Genomic DNA, 17032 nt, shown 5'->3' on the forward strand with positions numbered 1-17032 from the left:
ATGTTATTGAGCGATAAAATCACTGTTTGGGATATATTATTTCTTAAATATAAGCACTGCACATAAAATGAATGTTTACACGCCATATGACGTCAGATATGGCGATAATTAACCAAATGATGTCAGAAAAGTTACTTCTTCGCTCAATGTAGCTCAACATATTTTTATCAACTATTAGCATGTTAAAATTCATTGTATTATAATAATGCACTTTATATTGTTCAAAATATTTTGCAATTAATCACTCAGACCTGTCGACCTTCGTAATTATATTCCTGCGCAATTGAACTCGAACCGTGCATTATTCTACAACAATGCACACACAATTGATAACTATTTCCTGTATAAAGTAGAAATATTACATAAAATTTATTGATCATAATAAGACGATTCTCTGGTAAAAGCTTTCTTGAGGAACATAATATATTATGATACCAATTTAGAAACATGGAAATGTCAATATATATTTGTAAGAGTGACTTTTACGATGGAAGGCTTGTCATTTATAACAGTAACTGTTGTTGTATCTATTGAACTATAATACCGTTTGTTTTAGGAAAGTTTATTGCAATGTGATGAGATTTGTTAATGGAATTGTTACTTTATCCTTTTGAAATGGATAGCTTAATGTTCATGTCTAGAATAATATGGCATGTTTTCGTGTCAAAACGTTAAATATTTTATGATAATAACAATAGCATTGCATAACAAAGTTGCAGCATTTTCAAATTTTCGCGATAAAGCCCATTAGACCTAGTACTGTTCGAGATGTGACGTAACAAATATGTATAAATAACAAATCACATGCTCTTTTGCGTTACTAGTGGATTTCTAATCATACTGGTGCTAGGGATGTTACACCTTTTCATTATCCCTCATTTACAGGAACAATCAAACCGCGTCTGCAATTTTCATGTAAATTTGTTGTGATTAATGCTTCCGACGGATACTCCTTCTTCCAGATTTTTATCATTAGTTAACTTTCTTTGTGTTCGAATATTCGATTTTAACACTAGAAGTAACGTACCATTTATCTGTGTTAAGCAGCAAAATGATCAATTCCATCGGCGTTTCTGGGTGTTAATTCTTTTCGATTTATGTAATGTGCAAAATGTTCTTCAGACATATACGAATGAAATTTGAAGATCTAATGTAATTCTGTAAAGTAAAGATTGATCTTTATTTTTCATTAAGATTCAGTTAAAAAAGATATTGGCCTATGCCAATGGAAAATCAAAAGTTTCTTTAAAGTAAATATAACATGTCGCTAAATCAGCAATTCAAGACATTTATATGACTTAAACATACATTCAGAAAATATAATTGCATAATTTAAAGAACTTCGCCTTGTCAATTTAGTTTTTTCCCGAGAACTTCACTTTAATTTGTAAGAGAAAATGTAGGTCAATAAAATTAAATAACTTATCATGTATGACAAGTTGCACAACATAAAAATCAATCGTCAAATTATTGTGGTCGTTTCAATATTTTCCTTTATGTATCATAAGATGTGGTTTATTGAATTACGTTTCTCCTTAAGCGTTTGATATAGGAGAATATCAAAACGAATTTTGATGCTCACTTATGTGGATTTTTGTTATGGGAATGACAGTCTTCATTAGAAGTATTGTTATGGTATAGAACTGATCAATTATAATGAGAAGATGTGTTACGAGCGACTATAGCTAAGTAAGTAGTGCGATAAAAATGTATCACAAAGGTCCTAACATATATAAGAACGGAATCCCTAAAGAACGCCCAAAATGGCATAATTGAAAATGTTGCAGGCTCGGTTTGATTGAGTCTGTTCATGGACGGTACTGGCAAGTGCAAGTTACCATCCACACCTCCAAGCACCTCCAAGCCTGGGGCACAACTAAGCTGCACAATTTTTACACTGTATTCGACATATGATACGGAAATGGTACTCTAAACTCAGCAAGAGTCCATGTGTAATTAATGGATTAATTAATCAAAATTAAATGATAAAACATGATCAACCGTATTGCTGAGTTGACATATTTATGTGGAGTGGAATAGTACTCAAAGGGTCCCGAGTTAAAAACACGAAGAAGAAAGAATAATATATGTATTTTGTAGGCCTCAATTTTACTTGGTTTATTTTAAATATTCTTGTTTAATATGCGCTTTCATCACATTTTTATATCGAAATCTTTGTAGAGTTTCTAAATCATTGCCTTGATATTTGTTTAGGTCTTCAAACGTTTATGTCTTTTATAGTTACTTCTGTTTTATAGTGATTTCAAATCATTATAAACAATTAGCATTATATTTAAATAAAATAATTTATAGAAGAAATAGTCACGTTTCAAATATATAGAATAATTTTGTGAATTTAAGCGCTTTTTTCGCCATTATGCATGCCATTTAATGTTATCACATAAACCACGGCGCAAAAGTTTAATAAAACCTTTTAATAAGAACGATTTCATTTTGTACTTGTTAAAATCACTTACATTTGATTTAAGTTATTTCTTTGACATTTAATGTAATATTTTAAATAATCATAACATCAAAATTAATACTTAGAATTGCCAGCATCAAATGTTTCGCATTTCAATAATTGCCAATTAAGTTTTATTTTACTACAATAATTATAATAAAACGATAGAAATAATTCTTTAAATGTGTCATAAAATGCTATTTTAATTGCAAGATAATTGTTGAAAACTGAGGAAACTTTGTGAAATGCTAATAACATTGGCAGTTTATCCATAGGAAGGTTGCATTCTTTTTTGTTTTTGCTACGTCATACATCGTGCTAATGTCACAAGATCACAAGATCTGTCATTTTCTAGCCTATCAAATGAACATATAATTTCCTTTTCGTACATAATTTCGTTCCATAATTTTATATTCCAAAAACAAGAAGATGTGAAAATATTCTTACTGTGGCGAAAATTGCATGCAAGCTTTTATTTTCAAATTGGACAGAAAGCACAATATTTCATAAAAAAACAAGGTTAACACATTAATAAAATCGTAGTAAAAAGTTATTTCTATTATTGATTTAGAAATTTGGAAATGTCAAGATAACTTTGAAAGAGTGACTTTTACGACTGGAGAGATGCTGTTTTACTGCTGTATTTAAGTGACCTTGCATACTTTCATATGTCTGCTTTTACGAAGGTTTATTGCACACTTAGAGTTTTGTTAATGGAATATTGCTTTGATTCCTTGTAGAAAAGGTTGGCTCAATATTTATGTCTAGGACCATGCGGTCTAGATAGTGTCTTTTCAACAAAATATACTGTTTCATTCATAATAACTTGATATAAGGTTAAGGCGAATGTTTATTACGGCATAATGCATCATCGCCAAGTACTAAATAATTAATACATTGAGACGAAAATTATGGCACACACGTAGTCACATGTACATATATAATTATATGAACTAACAAATTAGGATGAATTAAGATAATATAGGCAGTTATAAATGAAGTATATGCTCGCCATAAAGTATCTTTTCTAATGCTGTGGCTTAAAGGTCCATTAGGCCTGAACAATGCAGTTATCTTTATTTCTCAAAAGATTTTTTTTTATTTTGGTGTTCAGTTACAATGTCCAAAAAGATATCCATTGGCCACATAGCTATGTCATCGTTTTTTTCCGTTGCTTGTTGGCGATGAATACTGTTATATTCATTCCTTATTTAGTATAGAAGTCAAAATACCACTTTGTTTACATTTTGCTACCTTCATGACAAAAATGATGAGCATCTCAACTGTTATTTATCAATTATTACAATATTATCAATCCCATAGTACGGTACCCTTTTCTAGAGAATGAAAAAATCACTCTTTTCCGAGGAAAAATTTAACATGTATTTACTTAATTGTAAAAATGTAATCAATGTATTGAAACAAGTTCCATGTATTTTAAAGGGAAACCGAAACAAGAATAAGAAATATGAACGATTACAATCTAAACGGTTATAACGATTCATCAATTAAATTTTTTTTTCCATTTTGTAGTTTGAGATTATTATAGTTACAATGTTGGCAAACATAACATTATACTCGCTATCACAAAAAGAAATATAGACGATATCCGAGAACATCGTTGCTGTATGATATACTGCGCCATATGTTTGTTTGTTTATATGTTTGTTTATTTATTAACCCAATAAATCAAGTATGCTTAGATAAGTATAATATATCAACAAGTTAACGCATTCCCCCATTGTTGAAAAGTACTTCCCATATCAGTCGTTCAGGAAAAAAAGTACCAAAATGATATGGTATATTGTACAGTAAAGTATTATCATGCAATGTTGTATTTCAAATACAATGTATTTTCGTTTTCATTTTGCACTGAAACAAAAATCAACATCTTAATTACAAACCGAAACATAGCCTTATCTATTTTATTCCAAGTATATCATTAACTAAACAGTATTATTAATACGCTTAAACCAAAGAGAAAAGAATCGACTTTAAGTCTCCTTCCCCAGTAGTAACATATCATTTATTCTTTGAATCATGTACTTAGTTTACCAACCGTATGACCTATTTAATTGATGCTTACCGTAACAGCATATTTTTATAACAATTATTGACAAAATTGTTTAATTATTTTACGAAAGATCATTTCAGGACTTTTTGAGAAAATGAGGGAAATTAAGATATTTTGTTGTTGTATTTGCTATTGTTGTTTTGTGATGGTTTTTGTGTGCGTTTATTTATTTATTTATATTTTTGTTTCGTGTTAATTTGTTTCTTTTTTTATCCTATTTTATCATATTCTTTGGGGTGGAAGGTGGCCGCTAACTGTGATGTTATTTAAATTTAAGCATTCTTGGTGAAGTCGCTATACTAACTATGTTTGGACGTAAATGTCATTCATAAAGTTCAGACCATCACAGAATGACGTTTATGGTATGTTGTTAATGTTCTAAATTGAAGTTTGTTATTGATGTCATAGTTCAAAGTATGTGTCTGTCATCGGAAATGATATATTACATAAGATTATGTAACTCTCAACTTTTAACCTGATTTACGGCATAGCAGACATTTGATGAAACCATTGATTTCTTGTACAGAATCAGTTTTACGTAATGTAATTGCTATCTATGACATAGTAATTTATAAAAGGTTTGTTAAGCCTAGTAGGCTAAAATTTGCAAACATTATGTCCTGTAAGAGTAAGAATAAGTTATGTAAAACTGCCAAATATTTGTATGAAGCATTTCAAATAAGAAAAAGATTTGTCGATGTAGAAGCCGCTTCTCAATCTGCATTATACAAATACACTACATTATATTGTATATCTGTGACAATTTGTGTAGGTTAAATGTATATTTATTATGTGTAAGCATTGTATTATGTACTGTTTATATGTTTATGTTGTCTTGGCCATATTCTTCACTTTGCAATTGTTAAATTGGCCAAAGGCATGTTATTATGCCGATTTGTTGAATAAACTGAACAGAAGTCAAATGTATAATTTATTGCTAAGTAAGGAAACAAATATTTATTTCTTCAAAGTCTTCTTTTTCAAAGTTAGATTTATTGATATTATTTAAACGTTGTATTTCTTAACTACCAACACTGTTATTTTCTAAACATCTAACTTGCATTCTATGGCACAATCCTTGGGGTAAATATAAAATCGTGGTAAAAGTGAGCAGAATTTTTTTTTTAGATTTTAATTTAATCTTATTTCGTTTTAGGCCTTATTTAATATCTCTATTACACCTGCATGTACCATGTTAAAGTATCAAAAAGGGAAAGCGATATGTTTTTCATAAATAACCGAGCGATCATTTGTAAAAGTCTGCATTCTATGAAATTGTTGTCCTATGAATAACATTTACGAAAGTGCAACTAGTTCGAATCAAGTGTCAACATTTTACCCCTCCTTCGTAGAGCTTCAATTATATTATATATTCCAGTACCTCTCTTCAATATCATTTATCTTAGTTAAACATACAATTTTCATGATACCATAAGGATTTATTTTCTGTTCCTCTGTTTGAATCTTTACTTTAAAATCCAGTTGCAATATACATGTATAACAGAGAATAATTGTATAAATTACTGTGTCACAGCTGCAAATGCAGGGTAACAATAAATCATCGAAACAATGGGCGGTAGTGGTGATGCACCTTGTCATTAATCTTCATTACCTGTTCATTATAACTGCATCATTAATCATACTCTGAAATCAGTCTATAATCATTTTTGCACCAGATGTATGTTACTGTTTTAAATGAAACGATTCAAATGACAACAAACAAACATCGTTTGTCTTACCAGCTTCAGGAAAAACGTCTTAATTAACCGTATAGTTCTTTTTTCTGAAATAACTTTATATCTATTATTTCACCAGAAAATAGGCAATAAAGTACAGAAGTGTAGTGTGACAAAGTCACTGCGAGTCACAGAATATAGAAAAAAGCAGCTTTGCAATTTTCCCTGAGCAAACGACAAAGTTTTAATCTGTAGTATCAATAAATAACATTGCAAAAATACAAAATATACTACATTCTACGTAGGATGATATATTTCTATATTGTCATTATCTTGTGAAACACTTCAACAGCGAACTTTCAAAGAGAATTTTTTTATTATTTAACTGAGTTGCAGATATTGTAACTCTTCGACTTAAAGGGAGTTTAAATGTTATAAATATATTTGCCCCAGTTCTTTATTGAGAGGTAATTAATCATAAGAGGATGGGCGGTTTTATTGCACCTTGTCATTAATCTTCATTACTTATTTAAAAGAATAATTGTAGCTTCAACCATATACTATAATCGTATTACTAATTATTATATAATAGCAATTATAACAACATTTTTCAGCATAAAGCAATTGTTAGCTACTCCTCAAGTAGGACATAATCAAGTTATCATAAGATGTTGAATGCGGCCTCCTGTTCTTATGTTATTGCCTAAAAAGTCACATGTACAACATTATGAAAAACTCGATCTTCATATAAATTGAAAGTAAATTACTGAGTAAAGTTCGACCTGATAACAATTAAAGAATGTATTTCCTATCTACTAATGTTTTCTTCGCTTGAAACAAATGTGTGCTGCAAGTGGAGTGCACTTGGTTTTTTCCAGTAAATTATTAATGCAATAATTGAACAAACCCAGAAGTACTCTAAGATAATAAGTGTCAGGTTCTGTTATAAAACGCATCAAAATGTTGAGAGGATCAAAAGTTCTATATAGGTATTGTGCTATGCCAATGTTATTCATACATCATTTTTGTGGAAACACTTATTTTAATTGTATTTGTTAAGATTTTGTATTATAATGCAATCCTATTTCCATAAAATAGTTTTAATTTATTGCTTTAAAGTGTAGCCTCCCACTCTGTCGGTAAATTACTACAAAGAAAAAGTTATGTTAGCTGTAAATTTAACAAACCTTGAATTTTCCGTTACAGTGTATTCGGCGGATTGTTTCTTTCCATTCAAACCAAATTACAGCCTTAAATAATAACAATATCAATTTAAGCATGTTTTCAGGTACTTAAACGTTTAGGCAAATTATCTTTAGCTACTAAATTAATCCTGGCCTATTTTCTACTCTTATAAATAAATGTTGACAGGGGTTCGTCAGATTTTGTATAATGTCCTTATGCCATATCGTCATGGAAGACATAAATTTTGTCCAAATGCTTCTGAAACAATACATCCAACGTTCATAAGCACTCAGTCAATAATTAATAGTTAATCAATAGTTAATTTCTTTAGACGAGTGCGCAATAAATTTTACGCCGACGGACGATCGGTCAACGAATTCAACCCCAACGAAAAACCGGTATCAAATCCAATGGCAATAGTCAATCGGCAAGCAAAAACAGTGACTCTATTAAGACAAAACGGAATGTTGCAATAGGATTCGTACTATTATGTTAAATGTCTTGAGAGTATTGAAAAATATAATATCTTAAAATGCATATGTACAATTTCCAAGAGGAACAACGGCGTTTGTAATTAAGATACATATACATACGAACTTTATTGTATGCTGTGTTACCATAAGGTTAAATTAATATGATAATATACAAGACGAAACATATTAAGTGCGACATAAAAATTCAGCTACAAATTGAACTTCATTTTGTAAATTACTTTAACATTTTTATATGTTGGGTCGCAAAAAATCATCTAAAGATGTGCGTCATGTTATTTATCTCAATGTCCTTACAAATGTATCATCAACTATACCCCTATACTCACAAATTTGTAAGGTAATCAATCACATTTGACACAGAATGCTGAGATTTGCAGGTAAAATTTTTTTGTATTAATGTAAATCGTTGTTGACACAACTTTAAGATAAAAACTTTGTTTATGATCCAAGAAAAGGAATGGTATCACACATACACCCATCGTACCAAAATGTTCTATGATAACCGCCGTTTGAACATATCTACGGATGTTTATATTTTCAAAAGTGTACCATTTCATGTTAAATACAAAATTCTGCTTAAGCCGGTGATATTTTCCATCTACTTTACAATTTTACATGGCTACAAATGATACGAAGAATGTTTATTCAATATTTTCTTAATTCTATTATTTTTGGTGACCTAAATGTTACTATTTAATACTTTAGTGTTGCCCTTTCGTTACAAATTGTTTTGTTTACAAAATATGCATTTGTCATTAAAATGTATTTGGTAGTAAAGATACTAAGTGTTTTTGTTATTGTTTTTGATCAACTGTATTTGTTTCATTTTATTCTGTATCTACTCCAGTAAAAGTGCTACCAGATAGGTTTATTCTTTTGACATAAAAAACGATATCTGTGGAAATTGCTTCTGGAAAGATGTCATCATTTAATTAATGGTGGTAGACGAATAGCAATGTTAAAAGTTTCTTTGAATTAATTAGCATTTTGACTTCAGTCGTAAGTGTGAGAGAGAGTTTATTGTGTACCCTTGAGATATTTTATGACAGGTCAACTCTTTGATTATTCATTGAAATCTTATACTTTATATGAATAAGATCAACAGACTGTCTTAACAATATTAGAGAGGCACAGTCTCGCAGGGATTTATCGTGTAAGAAAAACTGTTAGAAAGAAAGAAATTCAATTACTGCAGGCATTATGGCCCTATTTCCCAAAACATCAAGCTGGGTCATTGGCTTAAATATTGTTTATGGAATTGATACATAAACTTTATTGATAAAACCGACTATATGGTGGTCTGAATGATGGCTTATTTGTTTTTACTCGTGAAGAAATATTTCAGATATTCTCATGTTGTCTCAGACATAATATCCCATAAACTAGACAGATAGAGCTGAAATTAGAGAGTCGTAACAATTTATTGAATGAATTTGATATACCATCATGTAAACGTTTCCCTTAAGTCTCCTTTAAAAGTTATTGTATCATAACTCTTGCTTTTGTCACTACATGTACAGGCAATTTGAAAGAGCTGTTCAATGTTTTCCCTCTGTTTATATGAATTAACAAACATAAGGCAACAATAAATTAAGCATTTTTATTTTTTATATATTTTTGTTCTGATTTTAAAATAACATTTTAAGACGCTAATGCAAAATAGGATTTGATTTTTTTTTAACTTTATCAGTTGATAGAATTTATAGAAGAAGAATCTAAGATCACTCTTAAGCATCTTTATGACGTCATTCTAAGAATCCATGTTACATGTATATTCATCGGTGGGTGATGAAGATTGATTTATTGAGCATCGATGTAAACACAATACAGTTAAAGTATTAAAAATAGGATTAGATAATTCTAAATCTAATAAAGATTAATTCGATACTTAAAAGAAAGCATTTTCATTATGTATTTTAAAATCGGCAGCGAAATTATCTCCGCTTAAAATACAGCGTTAGTGATCTCCATTATTTTGTCTGGTTAGAGGTCGATTTCTACGCATTAAAATTCCAAGCCGGTGTTTAATAGGCGATAATCACCGCTGAGACCAATATTATTTGTTTTATTAAGTCTGAAAATTGTTTATCAATTGAGAAAGTACTCTTGAATATAAAATAATACTAAGACAAGTATTATTCATTTTCGAAACATATGATAAGCAGCTTTTGAACAAAGCCACGTGATAATTTAATACACACCGCTTTCTAGAATGTGTTGTGTTTTATAATATAAAACACTAGTCTATTACTATATTTGTAATAAATTCCTTCTTGTATGATATACAATATAAGTCTGTATATGTCATTGTTTTTATCGCCGGTGTCAAATGGACATTTTCATTTCTAATAAAAGACATTGGCTGTCTTGTAAATGGAAAAGTGTAATAAAACGGCACTTGTAAATATACTCAAAATATATTCAAAAGTGTACTGTTATGTTTAATCTAATAAAAGGCTTGTCATGTGACTTTAAAGTACGATACACATTGTTTTCAGTTTTGTTCATCAGCTGAATATTGGTAACTTCATAATTTCGAAAGCATTCGATATAAGTTGGGACATGTTCGTTTTAGTTAAACAACAATCATTATCCTTGTCAAATGTACCTTTAACATCAACTCAAAAAGGACATTTAGTACGTCTATGCCACAATTTCGTTATATATTGTTAATATTTGTGAATAATATAGTGTAAAGATATTAACAAAATACGTATCACATTTCCCTATTAAGTACTGCATTTTTTCTGCTAAAAGTACTGCATTTTTTTGCTAACAGTACTGCATCAAATGAACAGTATCATTATTATAATCTTAAGCGATAAAATTGATAGAATGAAGCATTATCTACAGACATGCTTATTGTATGGAATTAGCTAAACTGTCTTTCTCGATAAATGCAAGCATGCAATTTATAATGATAAAATTGACTATGGACGACAGCTCCTATCTCATTTCATTGTTTTCTAAATGTAATTGTTTGAAATGAAATATATTTCGTTGAATCATCATACAGAATTATCTACGAACATATTTCAAAACCAATCAAGGAATCGTTCTTTTTCCGTTTTTATAACAAAGATAATCGTTTCAATTATTTATATCTGACAATGAAAATTACTTATTTCGAGATTTATATTTTCTGTAAATATAAGTATCCTATAAACTTAAGATATTAAGCGCCCCGGAAAAAATGCACTATTTTATAAGTCATATAGTTTTATAGTTACTTTAGTATGCCATTCTTCCAAAATACGTCTTTATTTTAAATGATCTATCAATAAATATAAATATTATATTTGATTGAAGTTTATGATATTTTGCTTTTAAACAAATATTGCATAGTTAATGGGATAATTCTTATTTGTTATGGTTTTTACAGTTTTCAATACAAAGACCTATCACCGAAATGTTTTAGTTGTTCGAAATGTTTTATTTATTGTTCTCATAAATCAGCTCAAGTGCTTGTCAAAATTGCATTACCTTTCTAATATTTTCTTTTTTTAATTATATTCTACGAAACAAACTCTTGCCGAAGCTTTCGTTTATTATCCGATTTCTAATGCAATTCTTTTTTCCGACGTAGAAAATAATTGTTTGCATTTCTTGATTTATTCATGAACTTACTTATGCTTTCACATTCTGGTAGAATTCAAGTCCATACCTTTTTTGTTACAATTCATAAGAGCGCTCTTCGCTTCATTTTAAGCGTTTGAAAATTGAATGTCAAGATAAAAAATTAATTTATACCCAATTGTAGTGGTATAAATTTGCATTCGCAGGACACACGAGAAAAAGTTGTTCAAAACAGTAAAACATAACAGCATGTGTCATGTGCTGTGTGGCAGCTGTAAAAAAGTTGCCCGGTACTTCACTTCAGTGTTTTATGGTCCTTCGGGATCATTGATTCCAACACTTTTTAAGCTTTGAAAATTGAGTAGCGCTCAAGCCGGTGCTAGGAGCGTGAGGGATGTTGCATTTTTTCATTATCCCTCATGTACAGTCTCAGTCAAACCGATTCAGTAATTTACATGCAATGTTGTTGTGATTAATGCTTCCGAGGGATGACACGTTTTCCAGTTGTTGTTTTTTTATTTGTTTTGAATGCAATGTATTCATTGGCGTCCGCGCCGAAGCGCGGCGCCCCTTTATGGAACGAAATCAGATTTTGTGAAAGGGCGACAGCAACTTCTCGAGCCTTTAAGTCGGTCATGATAAAAGCCGATCATTCCGATCGGTATGAGGGTGCTTGATTATTAATTAAATGTCGCGATATGTTACAATGAATAGCGAACTGGAGGATTTCGCAATGCAAACATTTTCAAATGCAATAACCTTTTCATTTTCAAATGCAATAACCTTTTCCGTCTCTTCGGTTTTTTATTTATCATTTTGTAGTACACAGTGGGTTATCATGGTATGTTAAAATAGAATGACAATGAGTTGATGACCTAAATATTCCGAAAATCTATTTATAGAGGGATGTACTCCTATCGGTAATTCCGGTCTCTCCCGGTCTATTTTGACCGTGATACTAGTGACCGGCGAAAAGTATCACACGTTTATTGTCCGATCTCTCCCGGTTTTTGGAGTAGATGTTTGATATCGTTACAGAACAGAACAAATATTTTACAGATAAATAAGCTTTTTTCCAAAATGAATGTTTGTCACTTAGTTTGGTTACAATAATTAATAAACACAGATCAACTCTCAAATATATTGATTATTATTATACATAAACATACAATTCGAAAACAACAACAACAATAGCATGTTTCATTTTATCTATACGAGATATAAACTATAAATATGTACAATAATTGTGAAAAAAGGTACATTTTTATGGTTTTAATATGACTCTATTAACTTTGAAACATTTTATTTTATTTGTTATTCGTGTTTAGTAAAGATGCCGGTGAATTATTACTTTGAATAACAAATTAGATTTTATTAATTATTTGATTTTGAATGATAATTTAAAAACTATTAAAGAAAAATACAAATGTACATGTACATGGTTTAAGAATAAATAATATTATATATTGAAAGATTAACCATAATTTACTGACTTTTTCCAGTAAAGTTTTGACTTATAATCGTCGGTCAATATGACAATTGAATTCTTAGAATTTATTTTACAATTTTAATAAAAAAAGAATAGTAAACGTAAAAAACTCAGTATTAAAATAGCACATAAAACACAAAAAGAGAGAGGAAAACAATATTCATAAAATCTGTATTAATTTTTTTGTTATTAAAATAGATATTACAATTATTGTATAATAAACAATAATGCTCAACATGACATGACAATATAACCAGTGTCATATTTTTACTAAGTGTGAACAGATACCTTAAGATGGGGTCTTCGCTAATAGCGAATACATAATAAGGGACAATTCCACAAGTGTGGTGTTGATCATGCGTTACACATGGGTATGGATGATAAATGATTGTATACATGTATATCCGTTGCCAATCAAAGTTCATAATGAACAATGTCTTCCGTCCGTTCATTTTGGTAAAAACCAATTAACCATTGAAAAGTTTATAAGAATATCTTGACATCATATGTCTACTAGTTCATCTTCACTTTCTTATTTCTTGCTTGGACGCCCTTTGATGCTTTGCATCAATGCTTTTCTTGTATAAATCTTGAACGGTTACTTTACAATGTAACAATTGGAAATATAAATACAGGTCCTGAAAATTCTTCTTTTAGCTTCAACAATATAGATTTGATTTTGATTGACAATTTGTTTGGCAACTTTCAATATTGTAAAAATAAAATAATTATTCCAATATGGCTAAATGTATCGTGTTTATATCTACCTTACTTTAAGAGATGTTGCCACGATATGTAACAAAACCATTGATGGTGGGTACAAATAAATACTGTGTAAGATAATACTGAATGAATGAATGAAATCGAATAAAGTATTTCAAATCAGACTTAAACAAGATTCAATTTCTTAAGTTTCACTTATCAATTTGTTATTTATATCATATTAAGTATGGGGTGGTCATTTTTTACACTATAACAATATATTTCTATGCTGCCTAATTTGATGAATTTGGTGATTGCAACGTGCAATTCAGCTGTAAAGCCGCCATATGATCTAAGCAATGCCGGATCAACACAAATACACATGGGGCGTCCGTAGCCGGATGGTTTAGGTCGTTAACTTCAAATCACTCGCACCTCACCACTGTGGGTTCGAATCCCGACAGGGACTTTGGATAATTTTATGTGAGGAAGCCATCCAGCAAGGTTACGGAACGTCGGTTGTTCTACTCAGATACCTGTTCGTGCGAAGAGGCACCTGTGGTCTTCCTTCATCAGTAAAGGTGGAACATCTCCATATGACTTATACTGTGTCAATGTGACTTAAAACCCAATCAAACAAACAAATACACATTTTCTCTATTTCTGTCAGGCACAGTTCTGCAGGAGTTAATTGTAAAATTACAGCAATCAAAAGAGAAAAATTCAATTATGACAAACACTGTTTTAATGATGAAGATGTGAGTTTATTTCTCCTAAAAGGAATGGTTATCTTGTAAATGGAATACAGAAATAAAACAGCAATAATCGAGCAGTTAAGAATTTTATCACATTTCTACATTTATATCAACGAAAATCAATTATTAAGCAGCAAAACCTCACAAGAATGGATGATATTTACAAAGAATTTAGAAAAAAAAGATTTTCAAATATTCCAACTTTTCAGTAAACAAAATCAGATAGCAAATTCACATGCGGTCAATGTTTATTGTGTTACGATGGAAATCAGCTGTAAAGAAGATACTTGTAAAATACCAACATATTATCCATTAATGTTTTTGTCGGGTTTTGGGGTTTTTTGTTGTTGTTTTTTTTAAACAACATTAGTTATGTTATAAGGTATTGAATTATCTAGTATTCTGAAAATAAAAAAGATATTAAAAATAAGAAGTGGTTAATATGAATGACAATTGTCCTTGTCACTCATTGACATGACACAATATTGACAATTCTAACACGACCCGCATTGTTCCCTATTGAACATAGAAGAAGCGAAAGTGTGTGTTATTATGCAACAGAATCACAGTTTGACGTTCTATATTTAGACATGTGACGTAATCAATATACACGTGACGTAACCACTTCAAATCCGACGCGCATAAAATAAGTACGGAAACAAATCAGGCGCAATTTGCTAAACTATCAAGTACGGCAACATTTATTTGTTGATGTCGTGTTAGAATCGAAATAAAATATCCAAATCAGTGATTTTATCGCTTGATAACATCACTGTTTGTCGTTCGGATGCGCATCATTATATCACTCGGGCTACGCCCTCGTGATATAATTCCTCGCATCCGAACTCCAAACAGTGATGTTATTGAGCGATAAAATCACTGATTTGGATATTTTATTTCTTAAACCTTACACAGTAATAATTCATTACTTTAATTTTAATAAATCTACTAACTGGACATTATTGTTGGTTTCTATTTGTTTGTTTGTTTGTTATTGCTTTTTTTTTGGGGGGGGGGGGGGGTCGGTGTTGTTGTTGTTTTTTTTTTGGTTCTTTTTGTGGGGAGTGTTGTTGTTGTCGTTCTTGTGTTTGTTTATCCTCGCCACCGGAAAGAGACCATATGGGCGAGCATAACATTGCCTTTTAACCCGGCCGCATGGCATTGGTGTAGTTGTTTTTTACGTAAGATACGGTAAGAGTCGACGTTTAACGATTTATTTAATCGTAGAACTTCCGAAGTTGAGATATTATAATGTAATTTTGTATTATAATGAAATCCTATTTCCATAAAATAGTTTTAATTTATTGCTTTAAAGTGTAGCCTCCCACTCTATCGGTAAATTACTACAAAGAAAAAGTTATGTTAGCTGTAAATTTAACAAACCTTGAATTTTCCGTTACAGTGTATTCGGCGGATTGTTTCTTTCCATTCAAACCAAATTACAGCCTAAAATAATAACAATATCAATTTAAGCATGTTTTCAGGTACTTAAACGTTTAGGCAAATTATCTTTAGCTACTAAATTAATCCTGGCCTATTTTCTACTCTTATAAATAAATGTTGACAGGGGTTCGTCAGATTTTGTATAATGTCCTTATGCCATATCGTCATGGAAGACATAAATTTTGTCCAAATGATTCTGAAACAATACATCCAACGTTCATAAGCACTCAGTCAATAATTAATAGTTAATCAATAGTTAATTTCTTTAGACGAGTGCGCAATAAATTTTACGCCGACGGACGATCGGTCAACGAATTCAACCCCAACGAAAAACCGGTATCAAATCCAATGGCAATAGTCAATCGGCAAGCAAAAACAGTGACTCTATTAAGACAAAACGGAATGTTGCAATAGGATTCGTACTATTATGTTAAATGTCTTGAGAGTATTGAAAAATATAATATCTTAAAATGCATATGTACAATTTCCAAGAGGAACAACGGCGTTTGTAATTAAGATACATATACATACGAACTTTATTGTATGCTGTGTTACCATAAGGTTAAATTAATATGATAATATACAAGACGAAACATATTAAGTGCGACATAAAAATTCAGCTACAAATTGAACTTCATTTTGTAAATTACTTTGACATTTTTATATGTTGGGTCGCAAAAAATCATCTAAAGATGTGCGTCATGTTATTTATCTCAATGTCCTTACAAATGTTTCATCAACTATACCCCTATACTCACAAATTTGTAAGGTAATCAATCACATTTGACACAGAATGCTGAGATTTGCAGGTAAAATTTTTTGTATTAATGTAAATCGTTGTTGACACAACTTTAAGATAAAAACTTTGTTTATGATCCAAGAAAAGGAATGGTATCACACATACACCCATCGTACCAAAATGTTCTATGATAACCGCCGTTTGAACATATCTACGGATGTTTATATTTTCAAAAGTGTACCATTTCATGTTAAATACAAAATTCTGCTTAAGCCGGTGATATTTTCCATCTTGTTTCAATTTACTTTACAATTTTACATGGCTACAAATGATACGAAGAATGTTTATTCAATATTTTCTTAATTTTATTATTTTTGGTGACCTAAATGCTTCTATTTAATAGTTTAGAGATGCCCTTTCGTTACAAATTGTTTT

The sequence above is a fragment of the Ruditapes philippinarum genome, unplaced genomic scaffold (assembly GCF_026571515.1).
Source record: "Ruditapes philippinarum isolate M1 unplaced genomic scaffold, ASM2657151v2 ctg1001_1_1_1_1, whole genome shotgun sequence".
NCBI lineage: Eukaryota > Metazoa > Mollusca > Bivalvia > Venerida > Veneridae > Ruditapes > Ruditapes philippinarum.